Source organism: Hemiscyllium ocellatum, chromosome 6, assembly GCF_020745735.1.
Source record: "Hemiscyllium ocellatum isolate sHemOce1 chromosome 6, sHemOce1.pat.X.cur, whole genome shotgun sequence".
NCBI classification, from domain to species: Eukaryota; Metazoa; Chordata; class Chondrichthyes; order Orectolobiformes; family Hemiscylliidae; genus Hemiscyllium; species Hemiscyllium ocellatum.
In genome coordinates, this window is record NC_083406.1 from 46,296,845 (window position 1) to 46,314,623 (window position 17,779).

Here is a 17,779-nt window from a genome sequence, read left to right on the forward strand (position 1 = left end):
TTCACCTGAAGTAGCCTCGCTGAAAAGAGAGACATGCTACAAAAGTTTTTCCTCTTGGATTCACCGGGATAAATATAAGAATATCAAAATTCAAACAAAGTGCTGATTGATTGGTTTGTCAAAATGTTGTGTGGAAAATGCAATGATGTATTATAAGGTCCACAGGTTGCTATGCATTTTCAGAAAATTGTAGGAGGCTTGTAAAAATATTGCATTTTGCAGAGACTGGCCTCCTGCATATGAATATTTGTCTCTATTGGTAGGCACACATGAACTACATGAAGAGTCTTACTGATGTTCAATTGGTTGTTAAGGTATTCATTAGCACACTCAGTATTGTTCAGCTGTGACTAAGTTATGGGTCAGATCTAACCGTAGATATTTTAGTTTAGGCTTTGAAATCATGGGTTGGTTGAGTACAGTTTGAACTCTGCCCATTATTGACAATCAAAGGAACATGCATTTTGATTCAATCAGCTAATCATCTAAATATAAGGCTTACATACCTGGTTACTAATGAGTATATTATTCATATACAGATAAAGGGAAACCAGTGGATGTATGGTACTTAGGATCCCAGGAGTCAATTCACAAGGTTCTAAGTCAAAGATTATTGTACAAAATTCCTTATTGGTATAAGGAATAGCATATTGGCATGGACAGATGATTAGCTGGTTAACAGAAAATTGAGGATAGGCAGAAATGCTTCATTTTCAGGTTAGCAAGTTGTAATGAATAGCATGCCACAGGGATTGGTGTTTGGACCTTAACTGTTTACAATTTAAGTAAATAAATTAGATTAAGGCATGAAAGCTATGATTGCTGATGACACAAAGATAGGTAGGAAAGTAAGTTCTGAAGAGGCCACAAAAATGTAGGTAGGTTAACTGAGAGGCAAAAATGGAATATAATGTAGGAAAATTGTCCATTTTGACATGAAGAATAAAAAAAACATATTATACAAATAGTGAGAAATTCACAGTGTCTTGGTCAATAATTACCACTCCACTAAGATTTTTTACAGGTAACATGTCCTGGAAAAATATTGGCACCAAGGACTTGTGTATTGGTCCATGGCTTAGGGCTGACAAACCACTGTAGTGGCTTGCTGTTGACTTCTACACACTACTGACCATGCCAACATGCGATCATCAACATGTTGACCTGCAGGTTGACAATCAATCTGTTTGGACATATCATGAACATACATTCCTTGGCTATCAGATTCTACAGAGAAACTTTAACCCAGAGCTTCTGGCTCAAAGGTAGTGATGCAACTTATTCTGCCACAAGATATCCTAAAATCTAGTTCATTCCCACTGGATCAGCACTGCCTTTGAGTGAAACCTAGCTGCTAAGAATTAATTTTATGAAGGCTAAAATTCTATTTTGTCTCACAGACTATTAAATTAGGAACTTTAATAGTACAAATTATAATGGAAATGTATTTTTAATTCAGAAATTATAGCATCTGTTCCTGCAAAACACACTTTCCGTATCTTAAATTAGAAGATGGCATACATTTGGAATCTGTTCTAAAATTGTGGTATACCTCACAATATCACAAAATTATGATGAGGTCAAAATAAAGTACAAAATGTGAAGTCTTTATTGAGAAAACACCATTGATTTTTTTCCCTCTAATTTTTTATGTTTTCCACATTGCTGTAGATCATCCATGTAAAATCTTATTCCATTCTTCATCAATGTCTGATAATAGAAGTGTTGTGTTCTAAATTAACCATAAATATGTTATGAAATCTTATCCAACAGTTTTGCTTCTATCAGGAAAATAGCACACATGCAGTTTCCATATTAACAAAGATTAATCAAAATAGCTCTATATTAAGGAGGGCATGATTAATTAGTTAATCAGTACTTATTGTAGCAAATCCATATTATCAGAGAAGGAAACAATTGCTTTTGGTACCTGATATTCTCTTCTATGTAAATAATGCAGTTATTGCATCAAACACAATCTCAGTAGTAGCCAGATCCAAAATTACACTAATGCATTAAAGCTAATTAAATTGTAGTCATAAATTGTAAGGTCATCTAAAATTACAAGTAACCATATGGCAGCTGTCATTTTGTACTGTCATATGTGCATTGTACACATAATTTCAAGTAGATTCATTTCATTGAGAAAGGTCAAGACAGGAAATCTGCAATTCTCACAATGCAAACCAGTGTAGATCTTGTAGAATGGAGCAAACAGGTTAAAAATTAGATCGAAACACAAATGCTGTAGCTCCACATCTGATCCAACGGAACATTGTTATGGAACAAAACAAGCAGATTCGGATCAGAGGGTAATGGCTGGTAGATGAAGATTTTGTGTCTTGGCTGCAATGTGGGAATTTATTGGCAGCTTGGCACACTCCATGAAAAGTAAAATATTACAGGTTTATGGAGGTGAGGCTGATGTGGCGTTACAAGCCTAGGATGTAATTTTTGATTCCTGATCTTTTGAGTCTCCATTTGAATGACAATATTTCTAAGTGGATCATCACCTCCTTGGTAGACTAAGGAGGTGGCAACTATATGGAAGAAGCAGAGCTGAAACTATGTTGCTGGAAAAGCGCAGCAGGTCAGGCAGCATCCAAGGAACAGGAGATTCGATGTTTCAGGCATAAGCCCTTCTTCAGGAATTATGCCCGAAACGTCGAATCTCCTGTTCCTTGGATGCTGCCTGACCTGCTGCGCTTTTCCAGCAACACATTTTCAGCTCTGATCTCCAGCATCTGAAAACCTCACTTTCTCCATATGGAAGAAGCAGGCAACTTACCAAAGGATAAGGCTACACAAATAAGCCCATCCCCAATGATAGCGAGCCTAGCACATCATTGCAAAACACAAGACTAAAGTGTTTTCTAACATGTTCAGCCAGAAGTGAAGAATGTATATGATAACTCAGTCACCTCCTGAGGTCTTCACTATCACCCTAAATTTAGGCCAAATCAATGTATTCAACGTGATATCAAGAAGTAGCTGATTGATCAGCTGGGGAAGTGGGCCAAGAAATGACAAATGAATTTTAATATAGTTAAATGTAAGGTCTTGCATTTTGGGAAGGCCTTAAGGAGTGTATTTGAATAGAGGAATCTTGGGGTTCAGGTGCACAGTTCTCTGAAAGTGGAGTCACAAGTAGACAGGACAGTGAAGAAGGCTTTTCGCACATTGGCCTTCATCAGTCAGGGCATTGAATATAGAAGTTGGGAAGCTATATTGCAACCATACAGGATGTAGGTGAGGCTACACTTGGAGTATTGTGTACAGCTTTGGTCACGTTATTCTAGGAAGGATGTTATTAAACTGGAAAGAGTGCAGAATAAATTTAGAAGGATGTTTCCAGGACTCAATCGTTTGAGTAAAAGGGAGAGGTTAGAACAAGCTAGCACTTCTTCTTTGTAGGAGAGTGTAGGAAACTGAGGGGGAAATGTTATAGAGGTGTATAAAATCAAGACAGGCATGGATAGGGTGGATGCACTCAGACTTTTTCCCACAGTTGGGGAAAAGATTAGGGGGGAAAGAATAAAAGGGAGTCTAAGGGGCAACTTTTTCACGCAGAGGGTTTTACACATAAGGAATCAGCTGCCAGCAGAAGAGGTGGATACATTAGCAACACTTAAAATGCTTTTTGACAAATCATGGATAAGAAAAGATTAGAAGGATATGGCCAAAGTGCAGGAAAATGGGGATGGCATGGATGGACATTTTGGTTGGCATGGACCAGTTTGGGCCAAAGGGCTTGCCTCCGTGCCATAGGACTTTATGACTATGATTCTATGCATTGGATATAGTAAAGATTTTTGACTCTGCAAGGTCTCACTGTAATGCTGAGGACCAAAACTAGCTATATCCCAAGAACAGCTGTTACAGAACAGTCATGATTTGGAGATGTCGGTGTTGGACTGGGGTGTACAAAGTTAAAAATCACACAACATCAAGTTATAGTCCAACAGGTTTAATTGGAAGCATTAGCTTCCAATTACAGAACAGCTGTAATATTGGCATCCTTTCCACAAAAAAACATACAGATCAAACTAAATCTTGCCTAAGAGATTCATACCCAATCAATCATCAACCTACTCTCAATCATCAGCAATGTCATGGCAAATGTCCTCAACCGTGCTGTCAAGAAATATATAATCACCAATAATCTCACCAAAGCTCAGTTGGGTTTTGCAAGGACCAGATGGATTCAGACCTCAATGCAGCCTGAGTGTCACCATAAACAGAAGAGTTAAACTCCAGTTGTGAATTGAGTGAGTGTTTTTATCCCCCAGCTAGTGTTTGCTGCAAACCTGGAATTTTATCTCCTCGTTTACAGGTTGTCCTTTCTGGTTTATCTCTTAGTAACTGCTTGTCATGATGAAGCTTGGAGTAGAGAACTTTCCGAGATGTCATGTATCAGACATGCAAATGATTTTGGGCTATGTGTTAGGATGCTGTTAACTGCATGTACATAAATTTTGAGGCACTAAGAGTCAAATCTGCACTGAGTTAGAATCAAAAGAGATTCTATTTCCTCAACATCTATCTGATGTGAGACTTTGGGCAGTGAAGAACACTGGTCACTACTAGTGTTCTGGCAGTAGTCATTCTCTGAAAGCATGTTGACATTTGAACTACTGCGGCAAACTAAAGGATGGCTATTAGGTAATGGGGGCTTTTTGCTAGTAATATAGTTCATGGTACCAGTGCTCAAACCACATGCGTATGTGCAGTATGCTTATAATAATCACTGCCATGCAGCCATATGAATAATGCTGAAGTAGATCATCAAAATATTCCATGCGTCATATTGTGGCTTCACCCAACAGTTGTAAGCAGTCAGCTGTGCAATTTAATTTGAGGTTTATGTAAATTTAAAATGAGGGATTTTTTTTATTAGAAACCTCTTGCAAAGTGTAATTTTGTAAAGTTTGTACAAAAAAGGTCTTCTACAAAAGAAACCTATAATGCTTGAAGAAAAACTGTCAAAAAATTGTTAATTTAGATTTTACATGAAGCAAAATTTAATATTTTTCTTAACCTCTGCTGTTTTACAACATTAAATCATCCTTTATTGTAGAACTACAATTTTGTTTTCTTTGTCTGGCTGGGGGAACAGAGTTAGTTCAATGCCAAGATTAGTCATTTCATCAATGGCTTCAATTGGCACATTATGAATGGTTGGGATTCCACCAGGAATAGATCTTTCAAGGCAGGATTCAGAATGTCGGTGATGAGCTGACATAGATGGCCAAGGTCACAGTGTTCCTCAGGTTCCAATTGTAGAGCATGTGTTCACGTCTTCCCTGGCCTGTCCTCAAGCAATTGAAGTCTGAGAGATTTTCCAGAGAAATTTGAAAGCAGGATTTCAATTTTTGGGAGAGTTATTGGGTTGCAGTTGGTGACATTTTCTGTCAACCCAGAGGTATGTCTTGCTATCAAGATGCAAGGGATGTTAACAGTTTAACAGGTGTGAATTGTGTTCCAGCAAGGCTACTCTATTTCAGTCAAATCCATGATTTGTTTTTGAGTCCTATATCAATGTGAATACCTTATTAGTTGTGCAAATAATACACGTGAATCATAAGAATGCTTTCAATGCTTTTCTATTCAGGCTTCCAAAAGGTTTTTACTGAATTTAATAGGTAACTCTCAAACTTTCCTTTCCCTTACAGTTGGTACAAATTATTGAAAATTACATACTGTCCTGTGGAGTTTTTCTGTAATTGTTTTAATACAGCTTGTTCTTGTAATTTTGTCATTGAAAAATCAAATTATTCAATAATTTGAATTGGACAGCATGAATAACCTGTCAAAGTAGGAGTTTAATGTTTAAAAAATGAAGAATCCATTAACTTGACTTATGCAAATTTGAATTGAGGGAGACTCCATCGTGAACAGCTGAGGTTTCTGATACCAGTTGTATTGATATTATGTTAACCTCACAGTTCTTATATAAATGGAACAGCATACATAACATCACCTTCTTCAAATTTTTACCAGACTCAAGAAAACAGGTAGCATTCAACTCAAATTAGTTTTGTTATATTGTACTGATTGTGTGAAATGCAATAGAAACGATTAGTGTTTAGTGTGCACATTGCTAACACATAATTCTGTAGCTTTGTTGATGCAGTGGATGTCTTGTCAGAACTGAGAGAAACATGCACAGGAGGACAAGGAAAAATAATTTAAGTCAAAAAGATTACAAATAATAAACAGCAGAATTAGATCTAGAAAAGCAAGGTCAGGTTTAACCAGCTGAAATGAATTGTGTGATGTAACTAAACTGACAGTAATGCAATAAACAGAAATTTGGATTTTGGTACACTATGGGCAATTTAGCATGGCCAATTCATCTGGCCTGCACATCTTTGGATTCTGGGATGAAACTGGAGCATGCAGAGGAAACCATGCAGACAAGGGTAGAAGTGCAAACTCTACGCAAAGACTGTTTCCCAAGGTGGGAATTGAACCCAGGTCCCTGGCACTGTGAAGTAGCAGTGCTTACCACTGAGCCACTGTGCTGCCCAAACATGTAGCAGAATGGATAATAAACTGCTGCAATTAGAATATGAGCGGAGGCTAGCTAGAAAAGTAAAAACAGGTAGTAAAAGTTTCTAACATATATTTAAAAAGGAAAAGAGTAAATCAAGTGGTTGATCCTCTGGAGAGTGAGAATGGAAATTAACAAAATACTAAGAAATAGGTGGATAGGCAAGTTGCAAGAGGGATATAAAAGAGTTGACAAAGCAATATTGACAGATTATGTAAGTGGAGACAAGTTGGTAAATGAAATATAATGTGGGAAAATGTGAAGTTGTTTATCTTGGAGAAAGAAAACAATATTATTTAATTGGAGAAAAACTGCAGAAAGCTGCAACACAAGTGACTCGGGCATACTTGTGCGCAAAACACAAAAAGCTAGCACAAAGTTGAAGCAGGGAATCAGGAAGACAAATTAATTTTGGCCTTTATTTCAAGGGGTTGAGATATTATTAGAGTAGGGAAGTATTACTACAGATATACAGGGTGCTAGTAAGACCACACAGAATACTGTGAGCAGTTTTGGTCCCCTTATTTAGGGAACAATATAATTTAATTGATCCATCAATTTAGAGAATGCTCATTTACATAATCTCACATCTGGAGGGATTGTCTTAACATCATGTGCTAAACAGGTTGGGATTCTACTCAGTGCAATTTAGAAGAACAATAGGTGATCTCATTGAAACATATAGGACTTTTAAGGGACTTGACAGGGTGAATGTTCAGATGATGTTTCCCTCTAGTGAGAATCTAGGACCAGGTATAGTCTCAGAATAAAGAGGCACAAATTTAAAGCAAGAAGAGGAATTTCTTCTCTGTGTGTACAGCATCCTTATGTATATTTAAAGCTAAGATAGATAGTTTCTTTATCAGTGGGAGAACTAAGGTTTGTAGGGAAAGGGCATGAGAGGATATGAGGAATGTCAGACTTGTGGGCGGTGGTACAGTGGTTAGCACTGCTGCCTCACAGCGCCAGAGACCCGGGTTCAATTCCCGTCTCAAGCGACTGACTGTGTGGAGTTTGCACGTTCTCCCCGTGTTTGCGTGGGTTTCCTCCAGGTGCTCTGGTTTCCTCCGACAGTCACAAAGATGTGCAGGTCAGGAGAATTGGCCATGCTAAATTGCCCGTAGTCTTAGGTAAGGGGCAAATGTAGGTATGGGTGGGTTGCGCTTCGGTGGGTCAGTGTGGATTTGTTGGGCCGAAGGGCCTGTTTCCACATTGTAAGTAATCTAATCTAATCAGTCATGATGTTATTGAATGGTAGAGTGAGGTTGAGGTGCTAATTGGCTGACTCATCAGCCTTTTTCTTTGGTCGAATGAACTGTGAAACTCTGACTCAGAGGGTAGTTGAAGCGGGGTCATTAAGTAGTCATTAAGTATTCATAAAGCAGAGGTGCATAAATTCTTTGAAGAGGAGGAATCAAAAAGTTTGCTGGGGGTAAATGGGAAAATGGAATTCAGAACATAACTGATCAGCCTTAATTTGATTAAATGATGGAGCATGTGCCAAATGGCCCCCTTTAGCTCCTAACTTATATTTTTGTGTGGTGACAAGACGAAGGCAGAAAGTCAAGGACAATAGAGAGTCAATCAGATTGGGTGTTTCATAATGGTTAGTGGTTGGACTATTGTTGTGAAGCTTTGGGATAAATGGCTTAAACTCTAGTGTCAGAAGTATGAAGTGTGAGATGCAAGGTGACAGACTTTTGGGAATCGAAGTGACTGCCAATATAGCAGGTGATGTGTGGTTTAGATATTGGAGACCTGATGAATCAAAGACTTCAGATACTGAGTTGATCAGTGTTATTGTTGGGTGGAAAGTGGGATGCTTCAACAGCCAATATGCTGGCTAAAGGAACAGGCATACACCTCCTGGCTCTAAATCTCAATTCATCATTTAACAGCAGCGTGACCTGATGTCTAGCTCAAGTTAAATTTGAAATGATGCATGGACATACATGCAGGCTCATTATCATTTTTAAATTGCCAATTTATCTCCTAGGAGCAAGTGGTCATGCTCCACTCTGCCTTCCTTAAAATCAGATTTGTATGACTGGAAGCAGCATTGAAATCAGCATTCAGATGTTTTAACACTGTCACTGCCACATCCTCCATCTCCCCCAATCCCCTCACACCACCCAACCAACGCACACACACTCACAGTCACCAATCATTTCTCTGGGAAAAACCTTTCCTCCAATTTAAAGAGTTAACAGAGTAAATGCAGAGAGTGATTTCATCTGTGAGAGATTCAAAACATAAGTCAGCTATTCACTGGAAGGAATTCTCTGGTTAGCTCATTATCTAGAGCTCAATTCAAATGCAGATCTTGTCATCTTAAAATGTAGTTGAGAAAACTAGCCATAACCTATTTGATAGAAATTTGGATAAACATAAGAGGGAAGGAAAGAAAAGGAAATGCTGATAGTCTTAGAAGAGGAACATGAGGCTCAATTTGCAACAATAAGACTAGTATCGAGCTGTTAAGTTGAATGGCCTGTTTTGTGCTGTACATTGTATTGTTAAGGTATCGTAGATTCATATCATTTGGATCACTACTGATCATAGAATATGGTTAGTCAATAAGCAGATTCAGTAAGCACTGTAGTTAATTTTAATTGTAAGTTCTCATACAATTCAAGGCAATGTGTTTCTTATTTTCACAACAGCAGGTATAGTTTAGAGATTGTAGGACTTTGTTTCATTCTGTAAGATTTCTTATAATTTTCTTCTAAATTTATGGATGAAGCTAGCAAGGCCATATACATTGCCTGTTTCTTGTCTCTAAGAAGTTCCTGTTTCTCTAGTGTCTTAAAAAAACAAAATATGACATGATGACAGGTCACATTACAATATGATCTAAGAGGGAAAGATAGAATACCTTTTAGTGGAAACTAGGAGCAAAAAACAAATTCTTAATTTATTATTGTCTTCTGTTACAGATTTCAGGAATAACTATCAATCAACAGAGTAGTTCTGAGGATTCAAATCAAATCCACGTTACTAGGTTTTCTTGGGACAGGCAATAAATGCTGACCAGACAATGATGCTCACATGCAATAAGTAAATAAATAAAACAACACACAAAAAGTATACTTTCGGTGGATTTCCTTCAAGAACGTAAGGCACAAGCCTGATATCTGCTGGGCTCAGAGTAAATCAATTCTCAGTTTGGCTCCCTGTTAGATCCATTACAACTTTAATATTTGGGATTATATTATAAATATTGGCACTTTTTAGAGCTATTTTCCATTGTGAGGCAGCTTGCAAGTTTTAAAATTATTATGCAACATTTGAAACTATTTTTCATGCAAAATATAATTAATAGAATAATTTAATTTTCAAATGCTTTGGTGCAAAGCCCTGATGGAGCATCATAAAATGTCGTTAGTGAAATTTAATGGAAGGTGATGTTTAATCCAACATCAAAATCCTGGAATATACTTATATATGGAGGAATTAAAGCTGAATAGTCATTGGATCCATGTTTCTGACATGCCAAGAACACTTTTCTGGAAAGCTGAAGGAAAAATGAGAATTTTTTTTCTCATTGGAGTCCAAGGTTGTAGCAACCTTCTAAGCATTGCAAACACTGAATCCATATATTGAATTCACATTATGGTGTGACTAATTCTGATTGTACCTTGTTGGAGAAAATTGTTTTTGCATGAAAGAGGAGCTGAGCGTTCATACTGTAAGATTGAAATGTAACTAATTATATCTTATTCATGACCAGGCAACATTTGTCACTCCTGATTAAATGTCAAACTCATAATCAGTAAAGATTTGTCTTTTTATAAGAGGGCTTATTTTATGCAGATGGTAGCAAGAAATTGAAATAGCAATGTTAAAGAGCAATTGACTGTGATGTCCTGATGGTTGGGCAACAATTTAACATGGGCACAGATCCTGTGAGAGAGAATTTCTAAGCTTAGAATATCTAACTGCTATCTAATATCAGCACTTAGTTAGGAAGTTCTGAATTTAGAGAAAATTGTAGTCCTGCCATGGCACCTGTTATAATCCATTTGGACAGGCTGTAAATAAAACTAACTAAATTTACTGAATGAAGAAACTTCAAACAATTCACTATTTTGTCTTTAATTTTAACATGAATCAGAACCAATACAAATTATATCTGAATTAACAAGTGAGCAATTCTTCAAAAATCAAGGTAAATTTCACTTTAGATCATTGATACAACAGAGATGCATTTCATACAACCATAGGCATTCACATCACTGCCTTGCACAAATGTGTCACTATGTAGCAATATAGTTCTACAATATGCAGTTCTAGCTTCATGTAGGATAAATCAGGAGTCTGATCTGACAAGTTATCATTTTTGAGTTTCACTATGTAATGACCATCAGCAAGGCACAATACACTGGATCCTTTCTCCTTTGGGTTAAACAGTTCTGATTGTGTAAAATTCCAGAGTCCCTTTTCAATCAACTGATAAATAATTTCTGATTCAAAAAAAGAGAAAATGCTGGAAAATCTCAGCAAGTCTGGCAGCATCTGTAACGAGAGAAAAGAGCTGACGTTTCGAGTCTAACTGGCCCTTTGTCAAAGCTCTTGCGGCAGAGGCGAAGGAGCTGAGGAAAGGGATAGAGTCCTTACAGGACATGAGAAGTTGTAGTCCAGATAGCTGTGGTAGTTGGTGGACTTGTAATGGATATTAGTGGATAGACTATTGCCGGAAATAGAGACAGAAAGGTCAAGGAAAGGAAGGCAAGTGTCGGAGATGGAACAGGCGAAGGTGATGGAGGGTTGGAAACTGGAAGCGAAGTTGATAAATTTTTCCAGATCAGGATGAGAGCATGAAGCCGCACTGAAATAGTCATTGATGTACCGATAAAGCAGTTGTGGGAGGGGACCCAGGTAGGCCTGGAACACGAAATGTTCCACATACCCCATGAAGGGGCAGGCATAGCTCGGACCCATGCTGGTACCCATTGCTACACCTTTGATTTGGAGAAAATGGGATGAGTTGAAGGAGAAGTTGTTGAGAGAGAACAAGTTCAGCCAGGCGGAGGAGAGTGGTGGTGGATGGAGATTGTTCAGGCCTTTTTTCGAGAAAGAAGCGAAGAGCTTTCAAGCTGTCTTGGTGTGGGATGGAGGTGAATAGAAGGTGGTTAGAGCCTGTGAATTGAAAGCTGTCAATGTGTCGCAGGGCATCAGAGGAATCCTGGATGTAGGTGGGGAGGGAGTAAACTAGAGGAGTAAGGATGGAGTCAAGGTAGGAGGAAATAAGTTAATAATTTCTGATTCATGGTTTGCCTACTCCTGGGTAACACCCACCTCTTAAATATCCCTGAGCTATTTCAATGGCTTTTTAGGTTTTATATAATTCCAATTGTGCCTCCAAAAGCTCTGTCTTCTTTACTACCAAACAGAAAAGCTGAACTCTTCCTGATTGAGATTTGTCTCTTCTCTATCTCCTGTTACTTTGGTTGTATTAATATCACAAACAATCATCTGAATCCACCAACGTTTGAAGAGTAGTGCTCGGTAAACCAGATATAACTTGCAAAAATGATAGTCCTGACAATGAAAAGCTGATAAATGGAAATTTTCTGGAGATGCATCATGGTGCTTTCAAGTGGTATGTCTGTGACTATTTCCTTTGGCAGGACTTCAGGTTGTCCTGTGGGAAGAAGATTGTTGATTCACTGTCTAGGAAACAAATGATTTTTGTAGTTGGTGTGGATTATTACCTGATGATTTGTCATTGTCAAAAGGCATAAAGCTGCTCTTTTCTTTCAATTCCAGTTCATCCATTCCATATTTTGTAATACGTGGCCAGTCTGCTTTTGTCATTTCTTTGCTGTGATGCCCATTATAAATATTTGATCAATCACGTGGCACTGGTGCATATCCCATGCTGATTCCTTTGGAATTGTACGTTTCTTTGGATTTATTCTTTGGAAATATTATTTATATTACTTGTCATAAATAGAACCAATGCAAAACTTTCAAATGCAGTACTGGATGAATGAGTGTTTGCTCAGCTATAACTCTGACATTTTTGTCATAATAACAAATAATCTTTCTCAAAATTCCAAGAACCCTGTTTGTTTTGGATGTTATCTGCTGTATGTGGAATCTCCACTGAACTTTGTTTTTAAGGTGGATCCCTAGGTACACATTGGAGAATTTGATTATAGAAGTTACAGCTATTTGTTGATGAATATAATTGTTGGTAATGCACATAACATGGCACTTTTGGCATTGAATGTTACTTCCCTTTGGTTCTGCTATTTCTGCAATTTTCACAGTGATTTGAAATTATATTGAATCTTCTCTGTTGTATATTATCTGTAAATTGCCACACACTGTTTTACACTATTTAAGAAGGTAATTTATGCATGTCAAGAGATCAGGTCCCAGCACCATACTCTGAGGCCCTCCAAAGAGATAGGTCTAGGACAGGTTGATTCTCCCATCACATATCACTATTATTTTTCTGTTGATTATGTTCTGGATTCAACTTAATAATGAACCCCTTGTTCCATAATTGTGAAGCTTGGGCAAGAGTTTCTCATGAGGAACTTTGTCAAAGGCTTGTGAAAAATCTAGTATTGGCATGTATGTATTTTAATCTCTTTCAAGACTAGAGACAAGTGAAAGTCTATAAAAGCTGTGTTTTATGTAGATCTTTTCAACTGAGAGCCATGCTGACTGTCTACGAGAAGACTGTGAGCTTCAGTGTGCTTCATGACATGAGAATGAACATTCTATTCAGGCAGACAATTCTGCCAAACGATGTAAGTTTATGCCTGACCTTCAGATATTTTCTAATCTGTTCAGCGTAGTTGTTGCACATCTCTGGCTTCCTGATCCCCAAGTAAGAATGCTACTACTGTGCCACAAGCGCTCCCATGACTGACCTTTATTTCCTTTTTCTCGAATGTGCCATAGATGTTAACTTGACAATATTGGAGTCAGTGCCTCAGTGACTACCTTTAAATTCCAGGAAAGTACTTTGTCCAGAAATTAATTTGTGTACATTTCTTATGATAATTTCAAAGACCATTCTGTTTACTTATGGTGAGTTTTAGTATGACCGTTGAGTGTTCACTGTCTAAGCTGGCTGTGTGTGTTAGATCTTCTCTGTAAATGCACAAGAAAATTGATCACTTAGTGATTCTGCTTTACCTTTGGGATCAAATACAACTCTATTTTATGTTTTGTTATCTGAAACATCCAGTTCTTCCTTATTGATTTTTTTCAGAAATCCTTAGGATTCCCCTGAATTTAGGTTACAAGATACTCAGAAAAATAACATGGATTTGTTTAGAGCCTTCTTTGCTTTGTTTTGTCAGATTTTTAAGTTATTTCAACTTCCCCTCATGCCTGGACTGCTTAGCATTGTTGTATACCATTTATCATTTATAGACTTAACCAATGCTTCTGTCAAGGCATTTTTCAGAGCAATGAACAAAATGAAATTAATAAAGCAATAATCATTAAAAAGCTGAAGTCCCATTTTTATTCCTTCTTAATGGCTTTTTAAAAATACTTTTCCGTTTGCACTTATTCCTACATTTCTATAACAGGTCTAATAAAGTGACTGTGTGATTACTAATCCCTGGTTCAGCAGATATTCAGTGACTCAACTTGTACTGTTGGTAAGCACGAGGTTTTGGAGGTTATTCCCTCTTGATGATTCTTCAATCAACTGTTCCTTTCCACTGGAGTCGAAAAATGTGGTGCTGGAAAAGCAAGAGAGTCGACATTTCAAGCATGAGCTCTTCATCAGAAGTGAGGGGTGGCCCAAGGGGGCTGAGAGATAAATTGGCAGGGAGGGAGTGGGGCTCGGGGAACGTTGCTGGGAATGCGAAAGGTAGATGTAGTGAGGGGCTGATGATGATAGGTCGGAGAGGAGGGTAGAGCGGATAGATGGAAAGCAAGGTGGAGAGGTAGGATGGTTCAAGAGAATGGGAAAAGGTCTTTTGCAGTTTTCCCAAAACTGAGGTGATTTGGAATTATGTGTTCGTCACTCTAGTTAACATTGAGTTGATTAAAGTCTCCTCCAATTATGACATCAACATTTGGAGTCTGATTTTGAACCCTTTTCAAAGTTTTATTGACTTCCGCAACTATATCTTTATCACAGTGTTTGGATTGATAGACTGTTCCTATAATCACTGCATGTTTCCCTTTTATTTTCCAAATGATTCCTCGATATTTCAACACGTTACTAATGTACTAAATATTGCTGTTACTAGCGTATTACTCTGTTTTGAAAAATTCACTTCTATCAGTTGTTGTGGTTCTGCTCGCCGAGCTGGAAGTTTTTGCTGCAAACGTTTCGTTCCCTGGCTAGGGAACATCATCAGTGCTGTTGGAGCCTCGTGTGAAGTGCTGCTTTGATGTTTCTTCCGGTATTTATATTGGTTTGTTCTTGCCGCTTCCGGGTGTCAGTTTCAGCTGCAGTGATTTGTATGTGGGGTCCAGGTCGATGTGTCTGTTGATGGATGTTCTTGCCGTTTCCTGGTGTCAGTTTCAGCTGTAGTGGTTTGTATATGGTGTCCAGGTCAATGTGTCTGTTGATGGAGTTTGGGGATGAATGCCATGCTTCTAGGAATTCTCTGGCTGTTCTCTGTCTGGCTTGTCCTATGATAGTGGTGTTTTCCCAGTCAAATTCATGTTGCTGGTTGTCTGAGTGTATGGCTACTAAAGATAGCTGGTCGTGTCGTTTTGTGGCTAGCTGATGTTCATGGATGCGGGTTGTTAGCTGTCTTCCTGTTTGTCCTATATAGTGTTTTGTGCATACCATGCAAGGACTGCACAAAACACTATATAGGACAAACAGGAAGACAGCTAACAATCCGCATCCATGAACATCAGCTAGCCACAAAACGACACGACCAGCTATCTCTAGTAGCCATACACTCAGACAACCAGCAACATGAATTTGACTGGGAAAACACCACTATCATAGGACAAGCCAGACAGAGAACAGCCAGAGAATTCCTAGAAGCATGGCATTCATCCCCAAACTCCATCAACAGACACATTGACCTGGACACCATATACAAACCACTACAGCTGAAACTGACACCCGGAAACGGCAAGAACATCCATCAACAGACACATCGACCTGGACCCCACATACAAATCACTGCAGCTGAAACTGACACCCGGAAGCGGCAAGAACAAACCAATATAAATACCGGAAGAAACATCAAAGCAGCGCTTCACACGAGGCTCCAACAGCACTGATGATGTTCCCTAGCCAGGGAACGAAACGTTTGCAGCAAAAACTTCCAGCTCGGCGAGCAGAACCACAACAACGGATACCCGAGCTACAAATCTTCAATCAGATTTTAAACACTTCTATCAGTTCTATAAGCTCATGGGACTCCTCCATGGCCATTTTTATTTATTCATTTATTTTGTATGCTTAATTATCTAAAGGGTAAATGATAGTCAACCCACAATGTTTTTGTTCTGTAGTCACATGTAGGCCAGACCAAGTAATGATGGCTAATTGCATCCAGTAAAAAATATTGGTGAACCAATGGAATTTTAAAAATGACATTTGACATTGGTTGCCTTGAGAATTGCTTTTTCTTTATCTCATTCAAACTTCACTTTTTGCCATGGTGTGATTTGAACCCATGTCCCCAGAATATTATTCTGAGTTTCTGGATTAATCATCTTGTGACAAGACCACAATGCTCTTCTATCACCTCCCCATTGGTTTTGTCTGTCATTTTGTAAACCTGTGTAGCCTTCAGGGAATCCTTTGAAGGTGGCAGCATATGAATTGATCATTCTCTTGTCCCTTGAATGATATGTGGATTATAAAGCTTTATAAGACTTTCAGATCCATTACTTTCTTCTGTATGCTTCAAGATTTCAAAATTAGAATGCATAGTTTATTTCTTATTTCACCCAATACCTTTGTAGCTGGTGCCATCAAAGTGATCCTAATTATTAGCTTGAAATACTTCAGAATTCTGTGTTCCATTTTCTGTCTCTGTCTATATTCTCTTTGTGTCCACATCTCTGTACTGATTGCCTTCATCTGAACTCTTCTGTTTCTTTGCTGCTTTCTATTGTGTCATTTTTTTTATCATAATTTACTTATAGATTAAGATGTCTAGGTGCCAGTGCTGGACTGGGATGGACAAGGTCAGAAGTCACATGACATCAGGTTATGGTCCAATGGCTTTATTTGAAATCACAAGTTTGGAAGTGCTGTTCCTTCATCAGGTAAAGTCAGGTGACTTCTGACCTTTTACAGATCAAGGGTTGGATGTCACAAATACAGTATTTTGCACTAACCAAGAAACTTAAAATTGATTGATTTACAATTGAAGCAAACTCTTAAAAGTCCTTTTCATTGGTTCTTGAAAACTTTTAAATCTTTTGAAACTTTAAACTTTCCAAAGGCTTTGCAAATATTCCTTACTACTCTGTGTCTGGAAACTGGGAATTTATTGCAAGTAACTCACTTCCTGATTCCTCAAAGTCAGCCCTTTGTCTACAAAATACAAGTCAGGAGTGTGACAGAATAGTCCCCATTTGCCTGGATGAGTGTAGCTCCAACAACTATCAAGCTTGGCACCAACCAGAACAAAGTAGCCACTGGATTGGTACTCCATCCACTACATTTAATACTACTCCCTCCACACCAATGCTCAGTCGCAGCAATCTGTACCAACTACAAGATGTACTGCAGAAATACACCGAGTCTCCATTGATAGCATCTTCCAAACCTATGATCTCTCCCATAGAACAAAGGCAATAAATTCATAAGACCACCACCATCTGCAAGGTCTCCTCCAAGCCACAAAGAATTCTGACTTGAAACTATATCACAATTTGTTCACAGTCACGAGGTCAACATTCTAGAACTCCATTCCTAACAGCACTATTGATGTAACTACATCACTTAGACTGCAGCAATTCAAGGAAGTGGTTCACCATTAACTTCTTGAGGGTAATTACAGATGAGCAACAAAACGACACCCACGTCCTGTGAATGAATAAAAAAAAGTTTTCCTATGTATTAATTTCAATAGTTTAAATTTATTTTAAACTAAATAAAAATAAACTAAACAAATAGAAAATGGGCCATAATGCCAGTGCTTCACCGGAAACTCACTGATGATGTTACCTAGAAAGGTGATGAAACATCTGATATGAACCTTTCAGCTCTGCGAGAAAATTTACATTCAGAACTTCAACCTGAGTTACAAATCTTCTCCAAAGTCA

General features: G+C 38.1%; 1 protein-coding gene across 1 annotated transcript in view; it reads left to right on the plus strand.

The window, feature by feature from the left end:
• Nucleotides 1-17,779, plus strand: part of gpc5a (glypican 5a) — a 1,004,507-nt gene that overhangs the window by 773,257 nt on the left and 213,471 nt on the right. The gene's annotated exons all lie outside the window — the stretch shown is intronic.